The sequence below is a fragment of the Aegilops tauschii genome, chromosome 4 (assembly GCF_002575655.3).
Source record: "Aegilops tauschii subsp. strangulata cultivar AL8/78 chromosome 4, Aet v6.0, whole genome shotgun sequence".
Classification (NCBI taxonomy): Eukaryota; Viridiplantae; Streptophyta; class Magnoliopsida; order Poales; family Poaceae; genus Aegilops; species Aegilops tauschii.
The window spans coordinates 32554720-32574179 of NC_053038.3; the positions used below are offsets into that span (position 1 = coordinate 32554720).

General features: G+C 49.4%; 1 long non-coding RNA gene across 2 annotated transcripts; it reads left to right on the plus strand.

Annotated features, from left to right (window-relative positions):
- Positions 1 to 364: 364 nt before the first annotated feature.
- On the plus strand, positions 365 to 18982 carry LOC141021181 (uncharacterized). 2 transcript variants are annotated; one of them, XR_012181283.1, is made up of 3 exons: positions 365 to 447; positions 529 to 622; positions 18690 to 18982. It is a non-coding gene; the product is annotated as an uncharacterized lncRNA (long non-coding RNA). The 2 variants fall into 2 exon arrangements; XR_012181284.1 differs by lacking the exon at positions 18690 to 18982 and adding an exon at positions 17319 to 17677.
- The last annotated feature ends 478 nt before the right edge of the window (positions 18983 to 19460 follow it).

A 19460-nucleotide genomic window follows, 5' to 3' on the forward strand; every position in this document is an offset into this window, starting at 1 on the left:
AATAAACTTATTTGTTTCTCTAGACATATACAACTCTTTATTAAAAAGTGAATGATCATTGATTATTCACTCTTGGCATGCTTCGCTCCAAAGGAAAAAACTCACATATAAATACATTATATTGATTAAACATAAAAAATTGATTTTTTTAGAGAACTAAAAAATCGATCTAAATGAGCAACAACATTTAAGGTAAGCAACGACATCAATGAGCCTTTCCCATCCACAGAACCAAGCAGAGAACCAGGCCCATGATAGGTAATTTTAAAGGCCCACACGATTAGAGCCCATACACGTCTTACTCAGGTTCTGCACGGTATATAAACACCACGATGCTGGATTTTGACCTAAATCCCCAATCAAACCGAACCCTAACTCCTCTCTTTGCTCAGCGACGCCTGCGCCATCGGCTTTGATGGTCGATCCTCGACGCTTGTCACACCAGAGGTGATTCAACGCCTTGGTTCCTCTATCCTTCGTTCTCTACTTTCTCCCTGCCCCAATCTCACTCTTCTAGCTTAAATCCAGCACACAGCGCATGGACGACATGGGCATTGGGGCTGTTTGTGATAAGGGATCTCTAGGCTCGGCATCATCAAGGACAAGAACCCCGGAACCAAAGGTAACAACGTGAACCCCTATCATAACTGATTTGTCAGCATGGTTTTCTTTTTTTATCGATAGTTTCCTCATTGTTCCCATGCCCGATCATGCTGAATGTCCTATTAATTCACTGGTACACCTAAATATACCTAGGAACCCCTGCTTAACCACTATTTTTCAGTGAATTAGAAACCCTGACTGGTAGTAGGTGGTCCAATGTCCAATGACTTTTACTCTTGTCTGTGATTTGAGGTAAAACTCGCGGTTTACACTCAATATTAGGATCAAGATATTTAATCAACTATATATGACGTACCTGCTCTACTTTCATATTCATTTAGTCCCATATTGCTAGCTTTCAAACGAAAAAGGACCCTATTTTTCTCTGCTACAAAAGTCATGGATGCAGATCTCTAGGTAAAACCAGGGCACCATGCATCGGAAACTCAAATAGTGCACCGACACCGAATCGTTAGCTCACGAGTCTTTTTGTTTCAGCACTAAACCAATTTATTTAGTGCAGAAACATGTTTTTTAACTGCCTTCTTTCCTGAGTTCAATTTGTTTTTCATCTTACAGTAGCACTAAGTGTCAAGTGTACAATGATACACCTAATCTTGATTTAGTTTGATCAACAAAACTTAAACTTATTGTTTCCTGCTTTACAAATCAATGTAGTAACTTGTGAGATTATCCCTTTGTAAAACAATTATTTTATCCTTTACTTTCCTCCGCGGGAAGATCACTATCTAATAGTGATTCCCTATTCCCACATATTTTCCCTCATGCTGCAAGCTCTCAAGTTGACCCCTGCAATTTACCATCACAACACATGTCCGGGCAACAAGTCTCGTGTGACGGTTACTTCTAATTCATCGTTGCAGTTGTTTGATGGTTTGCTTGTTCCAACCTCGATATCTGGTTTGATCTCAAATAACTATGAACAAGCAGAAGACAGTGCTGCTATCGAAGCCATTAGATTTTTGGAGGATGCATGTGGCAAAGAAATCAGGGACTATCACTACACCCACATAAAAAGCTGGAAAATCAAGTCACACACCTGGTAAAGTTGCTGGTTGCAACAAACAAGACAATCAAGAAGGTACACAAAGGATGGTATACTACGCTGTCAGATACATGAGCTCATATTCTACTCAGATACAAAATACGACAGCTGCTCGGCACCTAAGAGGGCAAGACAACACCAAAGGGGCCATGAAAACAACACTTGCAAGCATAGGAAAATTTGCAAAGAGACTACGCTATATTGGCATGAAATTGGAGCAGGGCCTGGAGACAACGGATAGTATCTGGTGAGCTTCGGTCGGCACATCGTACCCAGCATGTTTGCGGAGCATTATCTTTGCCCTTTTGATGTTCTTCTCAACAAGAAATATATATCCTTTGGATTCCAGTTGTTGTCTTTGTACTGGAAGGTAGCGCCTGGTAACATGTTGCTGTTCTCACTTTGCTCTGAACAAGGCATGTATAGACTTTAGGTTTTAGTTCCTATCTCTCTGTCGTAAACAATGGTCCTGTGTTCTATCTCTGATCGTATGAAAGCACCGAGCTTGATTATATCTTATAATGTGATTGTCATCTTCAGTTCCATTATGTTCTGCTTCTAACACAAATAGTTGCCTGCACATGCTATACCTGGTTTCCTACATACAAATTGTTACATGCTTTGTCAAAACATTGTGACCGGCACCCTCACGCCAAGGCAGGAACCCGATCATAACCTGACCTATTCGATGTCTTGTTTTAAACTACCTTGAGGGTTGAGTCAGCACATCAATTCTATCATTCAAAAGTTTTGGTGGGGTAGTAGATGTGGAGAGAGGAAAACATGTTGGGTCTCGCGGGAAGTTATGACTAGACCAAAATATGAAGGTCTTGGTTTTCGTGATATTTAACTCTTCAATTTTGCCCTGCTTGCTAGGCAAGCATGGCAAATTATGCAGTCCCCAGATACCCGTAGCGCAAGAATCTTGAAGGCCCGGTATTTTCAGAACACAGAGTTTCTTACTGCTGAACTTGGAAGTACTCCATCTCAGATTTGGAGAGATATAATGGAAGGTAAAGAAATTCTCACTCATGGACTTATAAGGAGAATTGGTGACGGTAACTCGACCAACCTGTGGCAGCAAAATTGGTTACCCAGGGAACATTCCATGCGTCCGCTGGCATGTTTACCATCGAATAGACCGCAAATGGTCTCTGAACTCGTGCTACCTAACATGGACACATGGAAACGGGAGCTGATCAATAGTGTTTCCCTACCAGCTGATGCGGAGCTAATTCTGAATATACTAATTAGTACAAGGCAGTGTGAGGACTTTTGGGCCTGGGCACATAATAAAAATGGTGAATTTTCAGTGCGGTCTGCCTATAGAATGCTAGTGGCAACGAAGATTCGACGTGAATCATGGTTAGAAGGCAAATCGGGTTCTTCTGAAAATGCAAAAGAATGCACCATCTGGTCAAGGTTGTGGAAAACAGATGTCCCATCCAAGGTGAGGGTGTTTCTGTGGAGACTTGCCCACTGCTCACTACCTACTGCCGATGTGAGACAGCACCGAAGTGTGGGCACTTCTTTTACTTGTGCACTATGCGGTGCAGATGACTCGTGGATGCACTCACTCCTCCTCTGCTCGATGGCGCGGTGTGTGTGGGCACTATCTGAAGCAGAGCTAGTTGAACATATGTCCCACCGCGGAGCCAAACCCAAAAAACTGGATTTTCACTATGTTGGAATCAGTATCGCATGCGGAGTTCACAAAATTGGTAGTAACATTATGGGCGATTTGATCGGTGTGACGGAAGTTTATCCATGAAGGTGAACATCAAAGCCCAATGTCTACACATATGTTTGTAAAACGCTACCTGGATGATCTACAGCTCGCAATCCCAAAGCAGAGAACTAGAGCACCAGCGCAAATAATAGCTGCAAGTAGAAGCTAGGTTCCACCACCAGTCGGTTTTCACAAGCTTAATGTTGATGCGGCTGACGAGGATATGTACCTAGGGTAGGGTAATAGGCCTGACTTAGACACCCTACCCAAGAACATCACCTTAAGGACAAGGATATTCAAAGGACAGCAGCATCCATTCGACTAGAAACATTCCACTCGGATAAGCTGGTGTCATTCGACCAAGACATATTCACTCGACCAGATGAGAAACCACTCGGAGTACAGAAGACCTAGATTCACCTAGGATGACAATGGTCCGCATTCACTCTGTAGTCTTAATGGTTATTTATGTATCTTTACTATTGGCGTTATCAATAACGCCTTATCTTTATGTACATTGAACCCCTTGTAACGTGGGCTGGCTGGGGTCTTGGCGCACTCTATATAAGCCACCCCCTCCACTGGCACAGGGGTTCGCACCCCCGGTAACTTCACACATAATCCAATCGACCAAGCCTCCGGGCACCGAGACGTAGGGCTGTTACTTCCTCCGAGAAGGGCCTGAACTCGTAAATCTTGCATGCACAACCTCATCGTAGCTAGGATCTTGCCTCCTCATACCTACCCCCCATTCTACTGTCATACTTAGAACCACGACAGTTGGCGCCCACCGTGGGGCAGGTGTCTTAGCGACTTTCCGGTGAGGTTGCGATTTTTCCGATTCCCATCATCATGGTTTCCGGCGGTGGATTGGCTGAGGGCCACGAGATCCATCTCGGTGCGCTCGTTTTCGTCGCCGACGACTCAGCCTGGCTCCAGGAAGCCCCTCTCGACGCTGAGACGCTCCCCGTCCGCGGGGCGATGCACTTTCGCGCCTGCGTCCGCGGCGTCCTTCTGCGGCAGCCGTCGACCCAGTACCGGTCGGCTCCCGTGGTATCTTCACTCCCTACTGTTCGCCGGTGCATGCGATCCGGTCGGTCGCGGCTATAGCGGTGGGTGAAACATGCGGTGGCACGCCAGTCGGACACCCCACAAGTCGCGGCGATCGAGCCCGACGAATCTCTCTACGACCTGTTCGACTGGTTTCGTCGAGACCCTTTCCGAGTACGATAGCAGCGACCCTGCGGCAGAAGTTTTGGTGGTTAACGCGCCGCACAGTCCGCCTGGTTTTCGTCGCGGCGACAGCAGCGATGACGGTGGCGATCCATCAGACGTTCATGAGGAATATCATCCCGAAGCCCTCACCTCACAGCAGAGGGAGGAACTTCGCCGCCGCAATGAGGAAGCGCTTCTCACGCCTATCGTTGGGGAGACCCCTGAGGCTCGGGCCTTGGAGGCGACGTGCCTGGCCACTTTGGCTGAGCGCACTCGACTGGAGAACCTTCAGCACGCACTCGACGAGCGTGCTCAACGGCAGATCCCTGAGTCCAGTCGACGTCAGCGGCAACTGTTTCCTCCCGAGTCACAGGTATACCGCACTCTGATTCAGAATCTTACCGCTGCAGCCCGTATAGCAGAGTCTATTCAGCTATCACAGTTGGAGGATGGAACAGGTTTGATGCATATCAGAGCACTGCTCAGAGCAGCGGGAGAACAGAACACAGCGGTATCTGAGTCTCGTAACAGAATTCATAGCAGATCTGTAATGGCAGATACAGTTCAGTCTGCACACAGCCCAAGATCGCTTCTGCGGCGTGAGGGACATGGGCATCGCCAAGAGCAAAACGTGGGTCGGAACCATGAGCAGTACGATCACCGACTCGGTCGCGATGATCACCGTCGAGTGCCTACACCTCCTCCGAGGAGTGGATCATATGTGCCCCGGCAATATGATGACAGGCGCCCGCACAGTGGTGAGCGTAGGGTACCAGTCGACCCAAGAGAGCCAGGTTTTGATGCGAGGTCGATCCTCGTGCAAGGTCTGGTCAACAGAAACAGAGCACATAGAGAGGGACTTGACAGAGATCGTCCGAGTGGCAGCAGAGTACATGTTTCAGGCCCCGAGTGTTTTAGCAGAGCCATCAGAGCTGCTGAGATCCCTCCCAATTTCAGGTTGGCGACTGGGGTTAGTAAGTTTACTGGTGAATCGAAGCCTGACACTTGGCTGGAAGATTACCGAGTGGCGGTGCAGATCGGTGGTGGAAATGATGAGGTAGCTATGAAACATCTTCCCTTGATGTTAGAGGGTTCAGCCAGAGCATGGCTGAATCAGCTGGCCCCAGGCAGTATATTCAGCTGGGAAGAACTAGCCCAAGTGTTTGTCAGAACCTTTGAAGGCACTCGCAAACGACCAGCGGGGTTGGCAGAATTGCAACATTCTGTACAAAAGCCGAATGAGATTTTGAGAGATTATATCCAGAGGTGGACCACTTTGCACCACACAGTGGAAAATGTATCTCAGCATCACACGGTTTGCGCCTTCAAGGAGGGCATCCGGTATCGAGAGCTTAACCTGAAATTCGGTCGAACAGGAGATATGACTCTGACCCGAATGATGGAAATAGCCACTCGGTACGCCAACGGAGAAGAAGAGGATCAGCTCCGCAGTGGGAAAGGTAAACCAGTCGGCCAGGACACCGGAGGTGGTAACTCCAATCGGAAACAGAAGCGCAAAGCTGAACCCGCTGGGCCTGGTGCGACCGCAGCCGTGATTCAAGGAAAATTCAAGGGAAAGCCCAAGGGGCCTTGGACCCCCAAGAAGGTAAAAGATCAAGCAGGAAATGATGTGTTGGATCTGCCATGTCACATTCACACCAAGAAAGACGAAGAGGGAAATCTGATTTATCCCAAGCATACCACTCGAAAGTGTCAACTCCTTATCCAGCAATTTCGAGAAAAACAACCCAGTGAGAAGGAAAAAGAATCTGATAAGGATGAGGACAAAGAAGAGGAAGATGAGGGATTCCCCAACATCAATTCCACCTTGGTGATTTTTGCTGACATTGAGAGCAAAATTCAACTGAAAGTCATAAATAGAGAAGTGAATATGGTTCCTCCGGCAACAATGACGTATTTGAAGTGGTCACAAACTGCAATCCGATTCGACCAGTCCGATCACCCAGCACGTGTTGCCACTCCAGGGAGGCAAGCGCTGGTAGTCGACCCAGTTGTTGGTGGCACTCGACTGACCAAAGTACTGATGGATCGTAGCAGTGGTCTGAATATCCTCTATGCTGAAACCCTAAAAGGGATGGACATTCCGATGTCCAAGCTTAGTGAGAGCAACATGAGTTTCCACGGTGTCATTCCTGGAAAGAAAGCTGAATCACTCGGCCAGATCACTCTTGACGTGGTTTTCGGTGATTCAAAGAATTATCGCAAGGAAAAGTTGACATTTGAAGTTGTGGACTTTCAAAGCGCCTATCATGCTATTCTGGGCAGACCCGCATATGCTCGTTTCATGGCTCGACCGTGTTACGTGTACATGAAGCTGAAGATGCCTGGTCCCAGAGGTGTGATCATAGTTACTGGTAATCGGCAGAGAGCGGAAGAGTGCCTACAGAAGGGCTCCAAAATTGCCGATGAGCAGATGGCGACAGTCGAAATGCAAGAATACCAAAAGAATGCAGATCCGAGTGATTTGCTGCGAGCCAAGAAGCCTGCTTCAGATTCTGCATTTCAGTCGTCTGGTGAAACCAAGCCAGTTCACATTCAACCGACCGACCCCAATGCTGCTCCGACTCATATCTCAACGACACCCGACAGCAAATAGGAAGAAGCGCTCATCTAGTTCCTCCGTGAGAACTGGACATCTTTGCATGGAAACCTTCTGACATGCCGGGTGTACCCAGGGGACTGGCTGAGCACCGTTTGTGAGTCGATCCAAAAGCAAAACCCGTTAAGGAGTATCTCCGTCAGTCCGCCGTGGAGAAGAGGAAGGCAATCGATGAGGAGGTGGCTCGGCTTCTGGCAGCTGAGTTCATCCACGAAATTTACCACTCCGAGTGGCTCGCCAATGTTGTCATGGTCCCCAAGAAGGACGATTCACTTTGCATGTGTATTGATTTCAAGCATATCAATCGGGCCTGCCCGAAAGATCATTTTCCTCTCCCCCGCATCGACCAGATTGTCGACTCAACTGCGGGATGTGAGCGTTTGTCTTTTCTGGACGCATATTCCGGGTATCATCAGATCCGACTGTATGGACCCGATGAAATATAAACGGCTTTCATCACCCCATTCGGGTGCTTTTGCTATGTTACCATGCCATTCGATCTCAAGAATGCTGGTGCCACATTTATGAGGATGATTCAGAAGTACTTGCTCACTCAAATCGGTCGGAATGTGGAAGCTTATATGGATGACATTGTGGTTAAGTCACGTAAAGGTTCCGACCTGCTGACTAACCTCGCTGAAACCTTTGCCAATTTGACGAGGTATGATATCAAGCTTAGTCCGTCAAAATGAACATTCGGAGTTCCAGGAGGAAAGTTGCTCGGTTTTCTCGTTTCCGAACAAGGGATTGACGCGAACCCAGAGAAGGTTGGCGCCATCCTTCGAATGAAACGCCATGTGCGTGTGCATGACGTTCAGAATCTTACTGGTTGTTTGACCGCTTTGAGTCGATTCATCTCTCGTCTCGGTGAAAAGGCATTGCCTCTTTACCGACTGATGAAGAAGTCTGATAAGTTCGAGTGGACTCCGGAAGCTGACACAGCGTTTGCAGAGCTCAAAGCCCTGCTTTCCACCGAGCCGGTGCTTGTTGCCCCTGTCAGCAAAGAGCCTCTATTGCTTTATATTGCAGCCACTGGGCAAGTTGTCAGTACTGTACTCACGGTCGAGCGAGAAGAAGAAGGTAAAGCCTATAAAGTTCAGCGCCCAGTGTACTATATTTCTGAAGTCTTGACTCCATCCAAGCAGAGATATCCTCATTATCAGAAGCTTGTGTATGGAATTTATTTGACCGCGAAGAAGGTTGCACATTATTTCTCTGATCATTCGATTACAGTCGTCAGCGACGCACCACTATCAGAAATTCTGAACAACAGAGATGCAACTGGTCGAGTGGCAAAATGGGCGATTGAACTCCTTCCATTGGATATCAAGTTTGAGGCAAAGAAAGCAATCAAGTCCCAAGCAATAGTAGATTTCCTCGCCAAGTGGATTGAGCAGCAACAACCGACTTAGATTCACTCGGAGCATTGGACTATGTTCTTTGATGGATCCAAGATGCTGAATGGTTCTGGTGCTGGGGTAGTACTGGTATCCCCCCGAGGCGACAAGCTCAGATATGTTCTCCAGATTCACTTTGATTCCTCCAACAATTAAGCTGAATATGAAGCACTTCTGTATGGGTTGCGTATGGCCATTTCACCCGGCGTCCGTCGCCTAATGGTCTATGGTGACTCAGATTTAGTGGTCAATCAAGTGATGAAGGAGTGGGACATCAGAAGCCCAGCTATGACTGGTTATTGTAATACAGTAAGAAAGCTAGAAAAGAAGTTTGAAGGGCTAGAGCTCCACCACATTCCCCGACTGACGAAGCAAGCAGCCGATGATTTGGCAAAGATAGGTTCCAAGAGGGAGCCCATTCCCAGCAATGTGTTCTTGGAGCACCTTCACACACCATCAGTTCAAGAAGATCCCTTCATGGAAGAGCCCCCACAACCTAAGAGTTCCTCTGATCCAACTGAAGTTGAAATCCCAGCTGTGGTCGACTTGATCATGGAAGTTTTGGTCGTCATACCCGATTGGACAGTGCCGCACATTGCATATATTCTCAGGAAAGAGATCCCAGAGGATGAAGAAGAGGCCCGTCAGATTTTCCGTCGATCCAAAGCCTTCACAGTAATGGGCGGACAGCTTTACAGAGAAAGTATTACTAGAGTCGCTCAGAAGTGCATTACACCAGAAGAAAGTCAAGTGATCCTCAATGACATCCACTCGGGGACCTGTGGTCACCATGCGTCCTCCCGGACCATCGTGGCCAAAGCATACCGAGCAGGATTCTATTGGCCACGAGCGAATGAAATGGCAAAAGATATAGTCGACAAATGTGAAGGTTTTCAGTTCTACTCCAACATGTCCCACAAGCCTGCATCAGCCCTGAAGACCATTCCACTCGTCTGGCCTTTTGCTGTTTGGGGATTAGATATGGTCAGACCTCTGAGGACTGGCCGGAGTGGCTTCACCCATGTGCTTGTAGCAGTCGACAAGTTCACCAAATGGATTGAGGCTAAAGCTATCAAAAACCTCGAAGCAAGTACTGCTGTCAGCTTCATCAGGGAGTTAACATTCAGATATGGAGTTCCTCACAGCATCATCACAGATAATGGGTCGTACTTCGATTCCGATCAGTTTAGAGCTTTCTGCGCTTCCCAAGGCACTCGGGTCGACTATGCTTCGGTCGCCCATCCCTAGTCGAATGGGCAAGCTGAGAGAGCAAACGGGGTGATTCTCAAAGGGCTAAAACCCCGATTGATGCGTGATCTCAAGCATGCAGCAGGTGCTTGGGTTGATGAGCTTCCATCAGTACTTTGGGGATTGAGAACAACTCCTAATCGGTCGACTGGCCGAACCCCGTTCTTCTTGGTCTATGGGGCTGAAGCTGTGCTTCCGAGTGACTTACTTCACAATGCTCCCAGAGTCGAGCTTTTCTCAGAAGCCGAAGCAGAATAGGCTCGGCAAGATGCAGTTGATCTCTTGGAAGAGAAAAGAGAGATGGCCCTGATCCGGTTGACCATTTATCAGCAAGACCTTTGTCGATTCCACGCCAGAAACGTGAGAGGTCGAGCGTTTCAAGAGGGGGACTTGGTTCATCGAGTGGATCAGCAGCGACCACACAAGCTCGGTCCTGCTTGGGAAGGCCCCTGCATCATCACCAAGGTGCTCCACAACGGAGCGTATCGCCTCTACAATGTGGAACACAATAAAGACGAGCCGCGCGCTTGGAATGCGGAGCTGCTCAGCCCCTTTTATACTTAAAGCATTCAGACTGTTGAGATGTAATAAGAAGTACCTCTTAGTTTGATTATCAAAGACATAGTTTTACAGTCTCTTAAATGATTGTTGTTTCTTATATATGTGTTCAAAATCCCCCAGTGGGTGTCTTAGCTGCGAATCTGTTTCGCCTAAGTTTAAAAAATCCTGTCGAGTGGTGAGCAAGCCTCTCACTCGAAAGGCTTAGCCGTGAATCCGTTTCGCCTAAGTTTAAAAAATCCTGTCGAGTGATAAGCAAGCCTCTCACTCCGAAGGCTTAGCTGCGAATCCGTTTCGCCTAAGTTTAAAAAATCCTACCGAGTGGTGAGCAAGCCTCTCACTCGGGGGCTTAGCTGCAGTATCGTACTCGCCTAAGTATAAAAAATCCTACCGAGTGGTGGGCAAGCCTCTCACTCGGGGGCTTAGCTGCAGTCTCGCACTCCCCTAAGTTTAAAAAATCCTACCGAGTGGTGAGCAGACCTCTCACTCGGGGGCTTAGCTGCATTCTCGTACTCGCCTAAGTTTAAAAAATCCTACCGAGTGGTGAGCAAACCTCTCACTCGGGGGCTTAGCTGCAGTCTCGTACTCGCCTAAGTTTAAAAAATCCTACCGAGTGGTGGGCAAGCCTCTCACTCGGGGGCTTAGCTGCAGTCTCATACTCGCCTAAGTTTAAAAAATCCTACCGACTGGTGAGCAAACCTCTCACTCGGGGGCTTAGCTCCAGTCTGGTACTCGCCTAAGTTTAAAAAAATCCTACCGAGTGGTGGGCAAACCTCTCACTTGGGGGCTTAGCTGCAGTCTCGTACTCGCCTAAGTTTAAAAAATCCCACCGAGTGGTGAGCAAGCCTCTCACTCGGGGGCTTAGCTGCAGTCTCGTACTCGCCTAAGTTTAAAAATCCTACCGAGTGATGAGCAAACCTCTCACTCGGGGGCTTAGCTGCAGTCTCGTACTCGCCTAAGTTTAAAAATCCTACCGAGTGATGAGCAAACCTCTCACTCGGAGGCTTAGCTGCAGTCTCGCACTCGCGTAAGTTTAAAAAATCCTACCGAGTGGTGAGAAAACCTCTCACTCAGGGGCTTAGCTGCAGTATCGTACTCGCCTAAGTTTAAAAAATCCTACCGAGTGGTGAGCAAACCTCTCACTTGGGGGCTTAGCTGCAGTATCGTACTCGCCTAAGTTTAAAAAATCTGCCCAGTGGTGAGCAAACCTCTCACTCGGGGGCTTAGCTGCAGTCCCGTACTCGCCTAAGATTAGAAAATCCTACCAAGTGGTGAACAAGCCTTTCACTCGGGGGCTTAGCTGCAGTCCCGTCTCAATCCGCAGGAACGACGAGGTGCAGGTCATCTATGACCTTCTCCTCAGAGCTGCGCCACAAGTACAACGTACACTCCATCTCGATCCGCAAGGACGACGAGGTACAGGTCGTATGCAACCCTCTCCTCGGAGCTGTGCCACAAGTACAATGCACGCTCCATCTCGATCCACAAGGACGACGAGGTGCAGGTCGTCTACGACCTTCTCTTCAGAGCTGCATCTCACATACAAAAGTCTGTTTCGAGTGAATAAATTAAGTACCGCTCGGAGACAAGGGCAAGCATATTCAAAGAAAAACCAAGTCTAGATAAATCCCACGAGGTTCCGAACCGCAGATAAAAGTGCTCGAGCATCAGGCCCGAAGGAGTTTAACTGTTACAAAATCACTCGGCATACCGAGGCTAATTTAATCAGAGCATAAAGTTTGATTCACTCCGCTGGAGGAGGGCTGGTAGGCTCGACGAACTCATCCAAGTCAATCTCGTCCGCAATACGAGTGGCTGCTTCGATGAAAGTCTCCATGAAGGACTAGAAGTCAAGCTTCTTAGTATTGGCCACCTTGATCGCTGCTAGCTTCTCTTCCCTGACATCCTTGCAATGGACACGAACCAAGGAAAGAGCCACATCGGCGCCACATCATGCGAATGACTTCTTCCATTCTTGCTCTCGACCAGGGATCTCATTAAGTCGAGTCATCAGAGACTCGAGATCATTCCGAAATATCATCCCTGGCCAGAGCGTCGAGTCAACCCGCGACACCGCCACCTTCAGTCGTGCAAGGTAGTCCATGACGCTGGAGAGGCAAGATTCCAGTCGGAGCACGTTCGTGGCAGCTTCGTCCTTAACGGAAGAGAGGATGGGGTCCAAGCTTGTCTCTATTCGCCCTGTCTCTTCCTCGAAGTTTTGGCAGAATTCTGTGCACATAATGAAAGATGAGTCGACAGTTATATAATGAATCGACAACAGGTTAGTCAGACACATGAGAGCACCTTCAAGCATAAGGAAGAACTTCTTGGCGAGCCCTCCTAGATAAGCCTCCAACTCATCTCTCTTTCGAGTGAGATCTCCCACCTTGTCAGTCAGGGCCGCCTTGTCTTTCTTCAGCTGCACGACTTCCTTGTTGGCCTCGCTGATGGCAGTCTTCAGTTTGGCGTTTTCATCTTCTAATTTGCCGACTGAAGTCAGCTTCTTGTCGGCAAGTTCGGTCTTCTCTCGCGCCGTCTTCTGAGCTGCAGCAAGGTAAAGGTCCTTCTGCTCCAGCGCCTGCTTCATTTTCTCTAAAGAAATAACATTCTTCAGACGAGCTTGGAGTTTGGTTTTCACTACGCACATCTGCTCGAGTAGTGTCACTCGGTTCAACGAATGAAAAAGAAGGAGGACAAAACAGGCAGTCGACAAATTATTACCACCCATGGCAGTGGCTTCATCCTGTGCCTTCTTCAAGTTCTCCTTGGCTAATTTCAGATCAAGGTCGAGTTGGATCTGATGCTTCTGCAAATCAGCAAACTGACTCCCGAAGTCACAAAATTTCTGCAGTCAAAGAATAAGACATGCCAACCGACTGAGATAGAGATCCATTGCTTCCGAGCGAAAGAGGTACAAGTTCAAGTTATTACCGCAAAAAAGTTCTAATACTACTGCCGAATCAAACATTCAACAGTAGTCTCGGGGACTACACCCAGTGGGTGCACTTGGCGTGCCCCCACTGGTTTTTCTTTCCACTCGGTGTGGGGTAAAAAAAGAGAAGTGTCTGGCAATACTTGTTCTCAGACCACCGTCGACTGCCCGCAGTCGACCGTGGTCTCGGGGACTACACCCAGTGGGTGCACTCTGCGTGCCCCCACTGGTCCGAATTCCACTCGACACGATCAGTCTACACCGAGTGGAAGAACTGTACAGCTGTATTTTTTGATACAGACCCCCACCGAATCAAACATTCGACGGTGGTCTCGGGGACTACACCCAGTGGGTGCACTCTGCGTGCCCCCACTAATTCAAAGATACACTCGACATGACATGGTCGACTCAAGTTGAAATATATTCAGCGAAAGTTGAACACACCCAGTGGGTGTACAGATAACAAAGCAACAGTTTCAGGTAGCATCCTAACAGAACAAGCGTCAAGTTAAGGACCATTCGGAAGTCAACTAACCTAGACGTTGGCCTGGAGAGCTGAGTTGGCGTTGTAGGCAGCCTGACTGGCATCACACACCACCTTCATCTGCTCCATCATAAGGCCCGCCTGGCGTATAGCTTCCTTTGCAGCACTCACTGGGTCCTCTAGGGCAGGATAGGCAGCAAAGAGTGAAGTTGATGGAGCGGTTGCAGCAGCTTGAGAATCTGAGGCGTGGAGTTGTGCAGACGAAGCAGGGACTTGGTCAGTCGACGCCGAGGGGCGCACACTCGACAATGGTGAAGCAAAAGTAACTGAAGCTCGGTTGGCGTCTCCGGACTGCTGAGTCACTGGTTCCAGCACATGCGCAGTCTGTGGCGTCTTGCTAGCTGACACCCTCCTTCCAAAGGTCCCGCTCTTCCTTCCCATGGGCTTCTGCACCATATCCTCATCATCGTCTGGAAGCTCAATGACATTCTGCGAAACTACAAAAGAATCGACCGCAATAAGTTCAGTCGACCGCTTACGTGATGAGCAAATTAAGGGCAAGATAACATGAGTCATACCCGCTTTTGATGTGACCGCGTCTTCCATCTCCTCATCATCGTCCTGGTAAATAGAAGTCCTAGAAGTAGCGGCACTACAATTCTCAAAATTCACTCGGTCAAATAAGAAAATAGATCGACAACCGATACAAGATCTCCTGAGCAAAAGATGAGAAAGAAATACTTACGCAGAGGCGACAGGAATGTCAACCTTAATCCTGGGCAGGGTCTTCCGAGGTTTCGATGGTGCAACCTTGAGCTGCTTCGGAGCCTTCTTAGTCGGCACCGGAGAGGATGTCCGAGTGCGCTTCGAGGCCTGGCTAGTCTGTGCCGTCACTTTGCCCCGGACGCTTGCTGGATCATTCTTCTGCTTGGAACACCTTTCAATACAAGGTGGGGTATCGACTTCTTCACCCTCGCTCGAGTCCTCGTTCTCTTCCTCGTCGCCGTCGTCAAATTTCCAGTCGCCGCTCTCACCACCACTTGCTTCTCCTTCATGGTCTTGCTCCCCATTGGGCATTAGGTACATCTCAGTATAGGTCTACAAGGCAAGAAATTGGGCAAGTAAAAGTTAGAGTCGGAGACAGTTACAAATCAGAACAAAAGACACTCGAAAGCAAAGGGTTGGACCTTGTCTGGTTCGTAGGTGTTGTCGAGTGGAGGGAGCCTCCTAGACCCCCTGGGTTTGTCCTTCTGGCCAGTCATGCTCTGCAACCACTCCGCCACCGTCTTCTCGTCAACTTCCTCTGGGTGGATCCGAGTGGTGTCGTCAATGCCCGAGTACAACCACATCGGGTGATCACGGGCTTGAAGTGGTTGGATGCGTCGACTGAGGAAAACCTCCAGCAAGTCCATTCCAGTCACACCATCACGGACGGGTTGGACTACTCACCCAACCAATATTTTCACCTCCTCCTTCTCCGCCGGAGTCACTATCAAGGATGAGGGTGTGACGCCCGGATAATTAAGCTACAGTAACCCTCTACTAATGATGCCACATCACCACTGTTATTGTTACTAAACTCACTCTGGTTCAAATCCCGTTCGAATTCAAAATTCGAAATCAAGTCAAACAATAAAAGTTTTCGAATATTAAAACTAAAATGTCCGGAGTGAACCAAATATTGCATAGGTAATTATGGTGGAGAAACCACACCTTTATAAAATGTTTAAATACTATCAGATGAATAAAACAATAGCATAAATAATTATTTAAATACCTTTTGTAATTAATAAAATGTCAAACTAAATTATTTGAGGACTAGACTTTTTGTGACAATGGCCTAAATTGAATTACTAAATTAGATGCCAAGTATATATTTTACAAAAAATAAAACAATAAGAAACAAAGACAAAAACAGAAAAGAAAACTAACAAAAAAAGAAGAAGGAAAAGAACCTCCCTGGGCTCCGGCCCAGCAGGCCATCAACCCCACTGGGCCAACCCACCAGGCCAGGCCGGCCACACCTTATCCCCTCACCCCCCGCAAACCCTAACCCCACGACCCCCACTCCTCCCACTCTCTCCCCCCGATTGGATCGGGGGCTCGACCCGCCTCGTCGCCGCGCCGACGCCGTCCGGAGCCCGCGCCGCCGCCTGGACCTCGCCGGGCGCCATCGCCGGCCTGCCTCCTCTCCGTCACGCCGTCTCCGTCTCCTCCCGCGCCCCACTGCCACGTTCCCTGCACCCGCGGTGAGGCTCGGCCTCCACCTCCCCTCTCTCCCGCGCCTCACGTCCGCTCCGGCCACCGCCTTGCCATGCCGCTCGTGCCGCCCCGCAGCCCCGCTCGCGTGCTGCCCTGCGCCCGCATGGTCACTCACCGGCCCGGCCGCGCCACCCCGTCACCCCCTGCTGCCTGCGCCGCCGCCCGCCTCGCGCACGCGCTCGCCTCCCGCGCATGCGCTCGCACCGCACCTCGCGCCCGCACTTGCCCTGCACCCTCGCCACACCTCCCTGCTCCGCCGCTCGCCGCACTGGCTTCGCCACGCTACTGCTGCCCCGCCGTGCGCGCGCATGACGCCGCCCCTGCCTACGGCTGCTACGTGCGTGGCCGCCGCTGCCCGTCCCCTGCCGCGGCTCTGCTCCGGCCAAGCCGCCGCACGCCGCCACTCGTCGCGCGCCCGCCGGCGCCCCCCGCCCCTGCACCGCCTCCGGCCTCCTCCGGCGACCGCCCGCTTCGCTATGGCCTCGCCTCGCCGCACCCCCTGCGGGCAACCACACGCTACGCCCGTGACCCACCGCCCGTTAGGGCCCCTGGCCCAATGACAGCCGGGGCCCATCCCAGAATGTTTTAGAATAAAAAACGGAATTAAAATAAATAAATAATAATAATAATAATAATTAATTAATGAGTTAATTAGCTAATTAAGTAGTCACTGACTAGTGGGGCCCACCCCTAATTAATCCTGGTTAGGTTAATTGAAACTAGTTAGTTAAAATGTGTCACTGACACGTGGGACCCACACGTCAGGTTGACCAGTCAACCGCTGTTGACTGCCGGCATCAGCATGATATCATGCTGATGTCATAAATCCAATTTCGTATTAAAATAATTAAATAAATGCTAAAAATGATTTAAATCTTTTAAAATCAATATAAAATAAACCGTAGCTCGGATGGAAAAACTTTGTACATGAAAGTTGCTCAGAACGACGAGACGAATCCGAATACGCAGCCCGTTCGTCCGCCACACATCCCTAGCATAGCGAACACACAACTTTCCCCCTCCGGTTCATCTGTCCGAAAACGCGAAACACCGGGGATACTTTCCCGGATGTTTTCCCCCTTCGCCGGTATCACCTATCCCCATGTTAGATTACCCCTGGCACCGCGTATTGCCTTGTTATATTTTGTGTGATGCTTTGTTTGCTCCGTATTTACTGTTTCTTCCCCCTCTTCTTCTCCGGTAGACCCCGAGACCGACGCCGCTGCTACCCAGTACGACTACGGTGTTGACGACCCCTCCTTCTCGGCTGAGCTTCCAGGCAAGCCCCCCCCTTGATCACCAGATATCGCCTATTCCTTCTCTCTACTGCTTGCATTAGAGTAGTGTAACATGTTATTGCTTTCGGTTAATCCTATTCTACTGCATAGCCTGTCATTGTTGCTACAGTTGTTACCCTTACCTGCTACCCTACTGCTTTGTATAGGATGCTAGTGTTCCATCAGTGGCCCTACACTCTTGTCCGTCTGCCATGCTATACTACTGGGCCGTGATCACTTCGGGAGGTGATCTTGGGCATATGCTATATACTTTATACTGTTACATTACTTATGATACTGTTCGGAGATGGGGGCTGAAGGGGCAGGTGGCTCCATCCCGGTAGAGGTGGGTCTGGGTTCCCGACGGCCCCCCGACTATTACTTGTGGCGGAGCGACAGGGCAGGTTGAGACCGCCTAGGAGAGAGGTGGGCCTGGCCCTGGTCGGCGTCCGCGGTTACTTCAAAATAACACGCTTAACGAGATCTTGGTATTTGATCTGAGTCTGGCCATTTGGTCTATACGCACTAACCAACTACATGGGAACAATTATGGGCACTCGACGTCGTGGTATCAGCCGAAGCCTTCGTGACGTCAGCGACTGAGTGGCGCGCGCCTGATTGGACTGGAACGCCTGCTAGGCTAGGTCTGCTTCCGGCCGCGTTCGCAACGTGTAAGTGTGCAATGGGCGATGGGCCCAGACCCCTGCGCCATAGGATTTAGACCGGCGTGCTGACCTCTCTGTTGTGCCTAGGTGGGGCTGCGACGTGTTGATCTTCCGAGGCCGGGCATGACCCAGGAAAGTGTGTCCGGCCAAATGGGATCGAGCGTGTTGGGTTATGTGGTGCACCCTGCAAGGAAGTTTATCTATTCGAATAGCTGTGTCCCTCGGTAAAAGACGACCCGGAGTTGTACCTTGACCTTATGACAACTAGAACCGGATACTTAATAAAACACACCCTTCCAAGTGCCAGATATAACCCGGTGATCGCTCTCTAACAGGCGACGAGGAGGGGATCGTCGGGTAGGTGTATGCTATGCGATGCTACTTGGTGAACTTACCATCTACTCTCTTCTACATGCTGCAAGATGGAGATGGCCTGAAGCGTAGTCTTCGACAGGATTAGCTATCCCCCACTTATTCTGGCATTCTGCAGTTCAGTCCACCGATATGGCCCTTTACACATATACCCATGCATATGTAGTGTAGCTCCTTGCTTGCGAGTACTTTGGATGAGTACTCACAGTTACTTTTCTCCCTCTTTTCCCCCTTTCCCTTCTATCTGGTTGTCGCAACCAGATGCCGGAGCCCAGGAGCCAGACGCCACCGTCGACGACGACTCCTACTACACTGGAGGTGCCTACTACTGCGTGCAGTCCGCTGACGATGACCAGGAGTAGTTTAGGAGGATCCCAGGCAGGAGGCCTGCGCCTCTTTTGATCTGTATCCCAGTTTGTGCTAGCCTTCCTAAGGCAAACTTGTTTAACTTATGTCTGTACTCAGATATTGTTGCTTCCGCTGACTCGTCTATGATCGAGCACTTGTATTCGAGCCCTCGAGGCCCCTGGCTTGTATTATGATGCTTGTATGAATTATTTATGTTGTAGAGTTGTGTTGTGATATCTTCCCGTGAGTCCCTGGTCTTGATCGTACACATTTGCATGCATGATTAGCGTACGATTGAATCAGGGGCGTCACAAGTTGGTATCAGAGCCGACTGCCTGTAGGAATCCCCCTTCCATACTCCTTGGCCGAAGTTCAGTCTAGACATTGCAAAACTTTTACTAACATGGCTGTGCGGCCCATGGGCCCACGTCGCCATTGGGTGGTATTAGGATCATTTACTCCTCGATCTTTACTCCGGGATTCTGAACTCTCTTCTATTAGGGTTAAACGATTTTTACTAAAATCTAACTTTAGGTTCTCGAAAATACTTTCTCCCATAGAGCCCCTTCGGTCCAGATGATCGCCGGCTGCACCAGAAGATTTCGAAGATACTCTCCGATATTCTCTCGAGACCTTGTGCCCGTTGCTTTCGCAATTCCCTTCCACCGAAATATCCCTATGGAT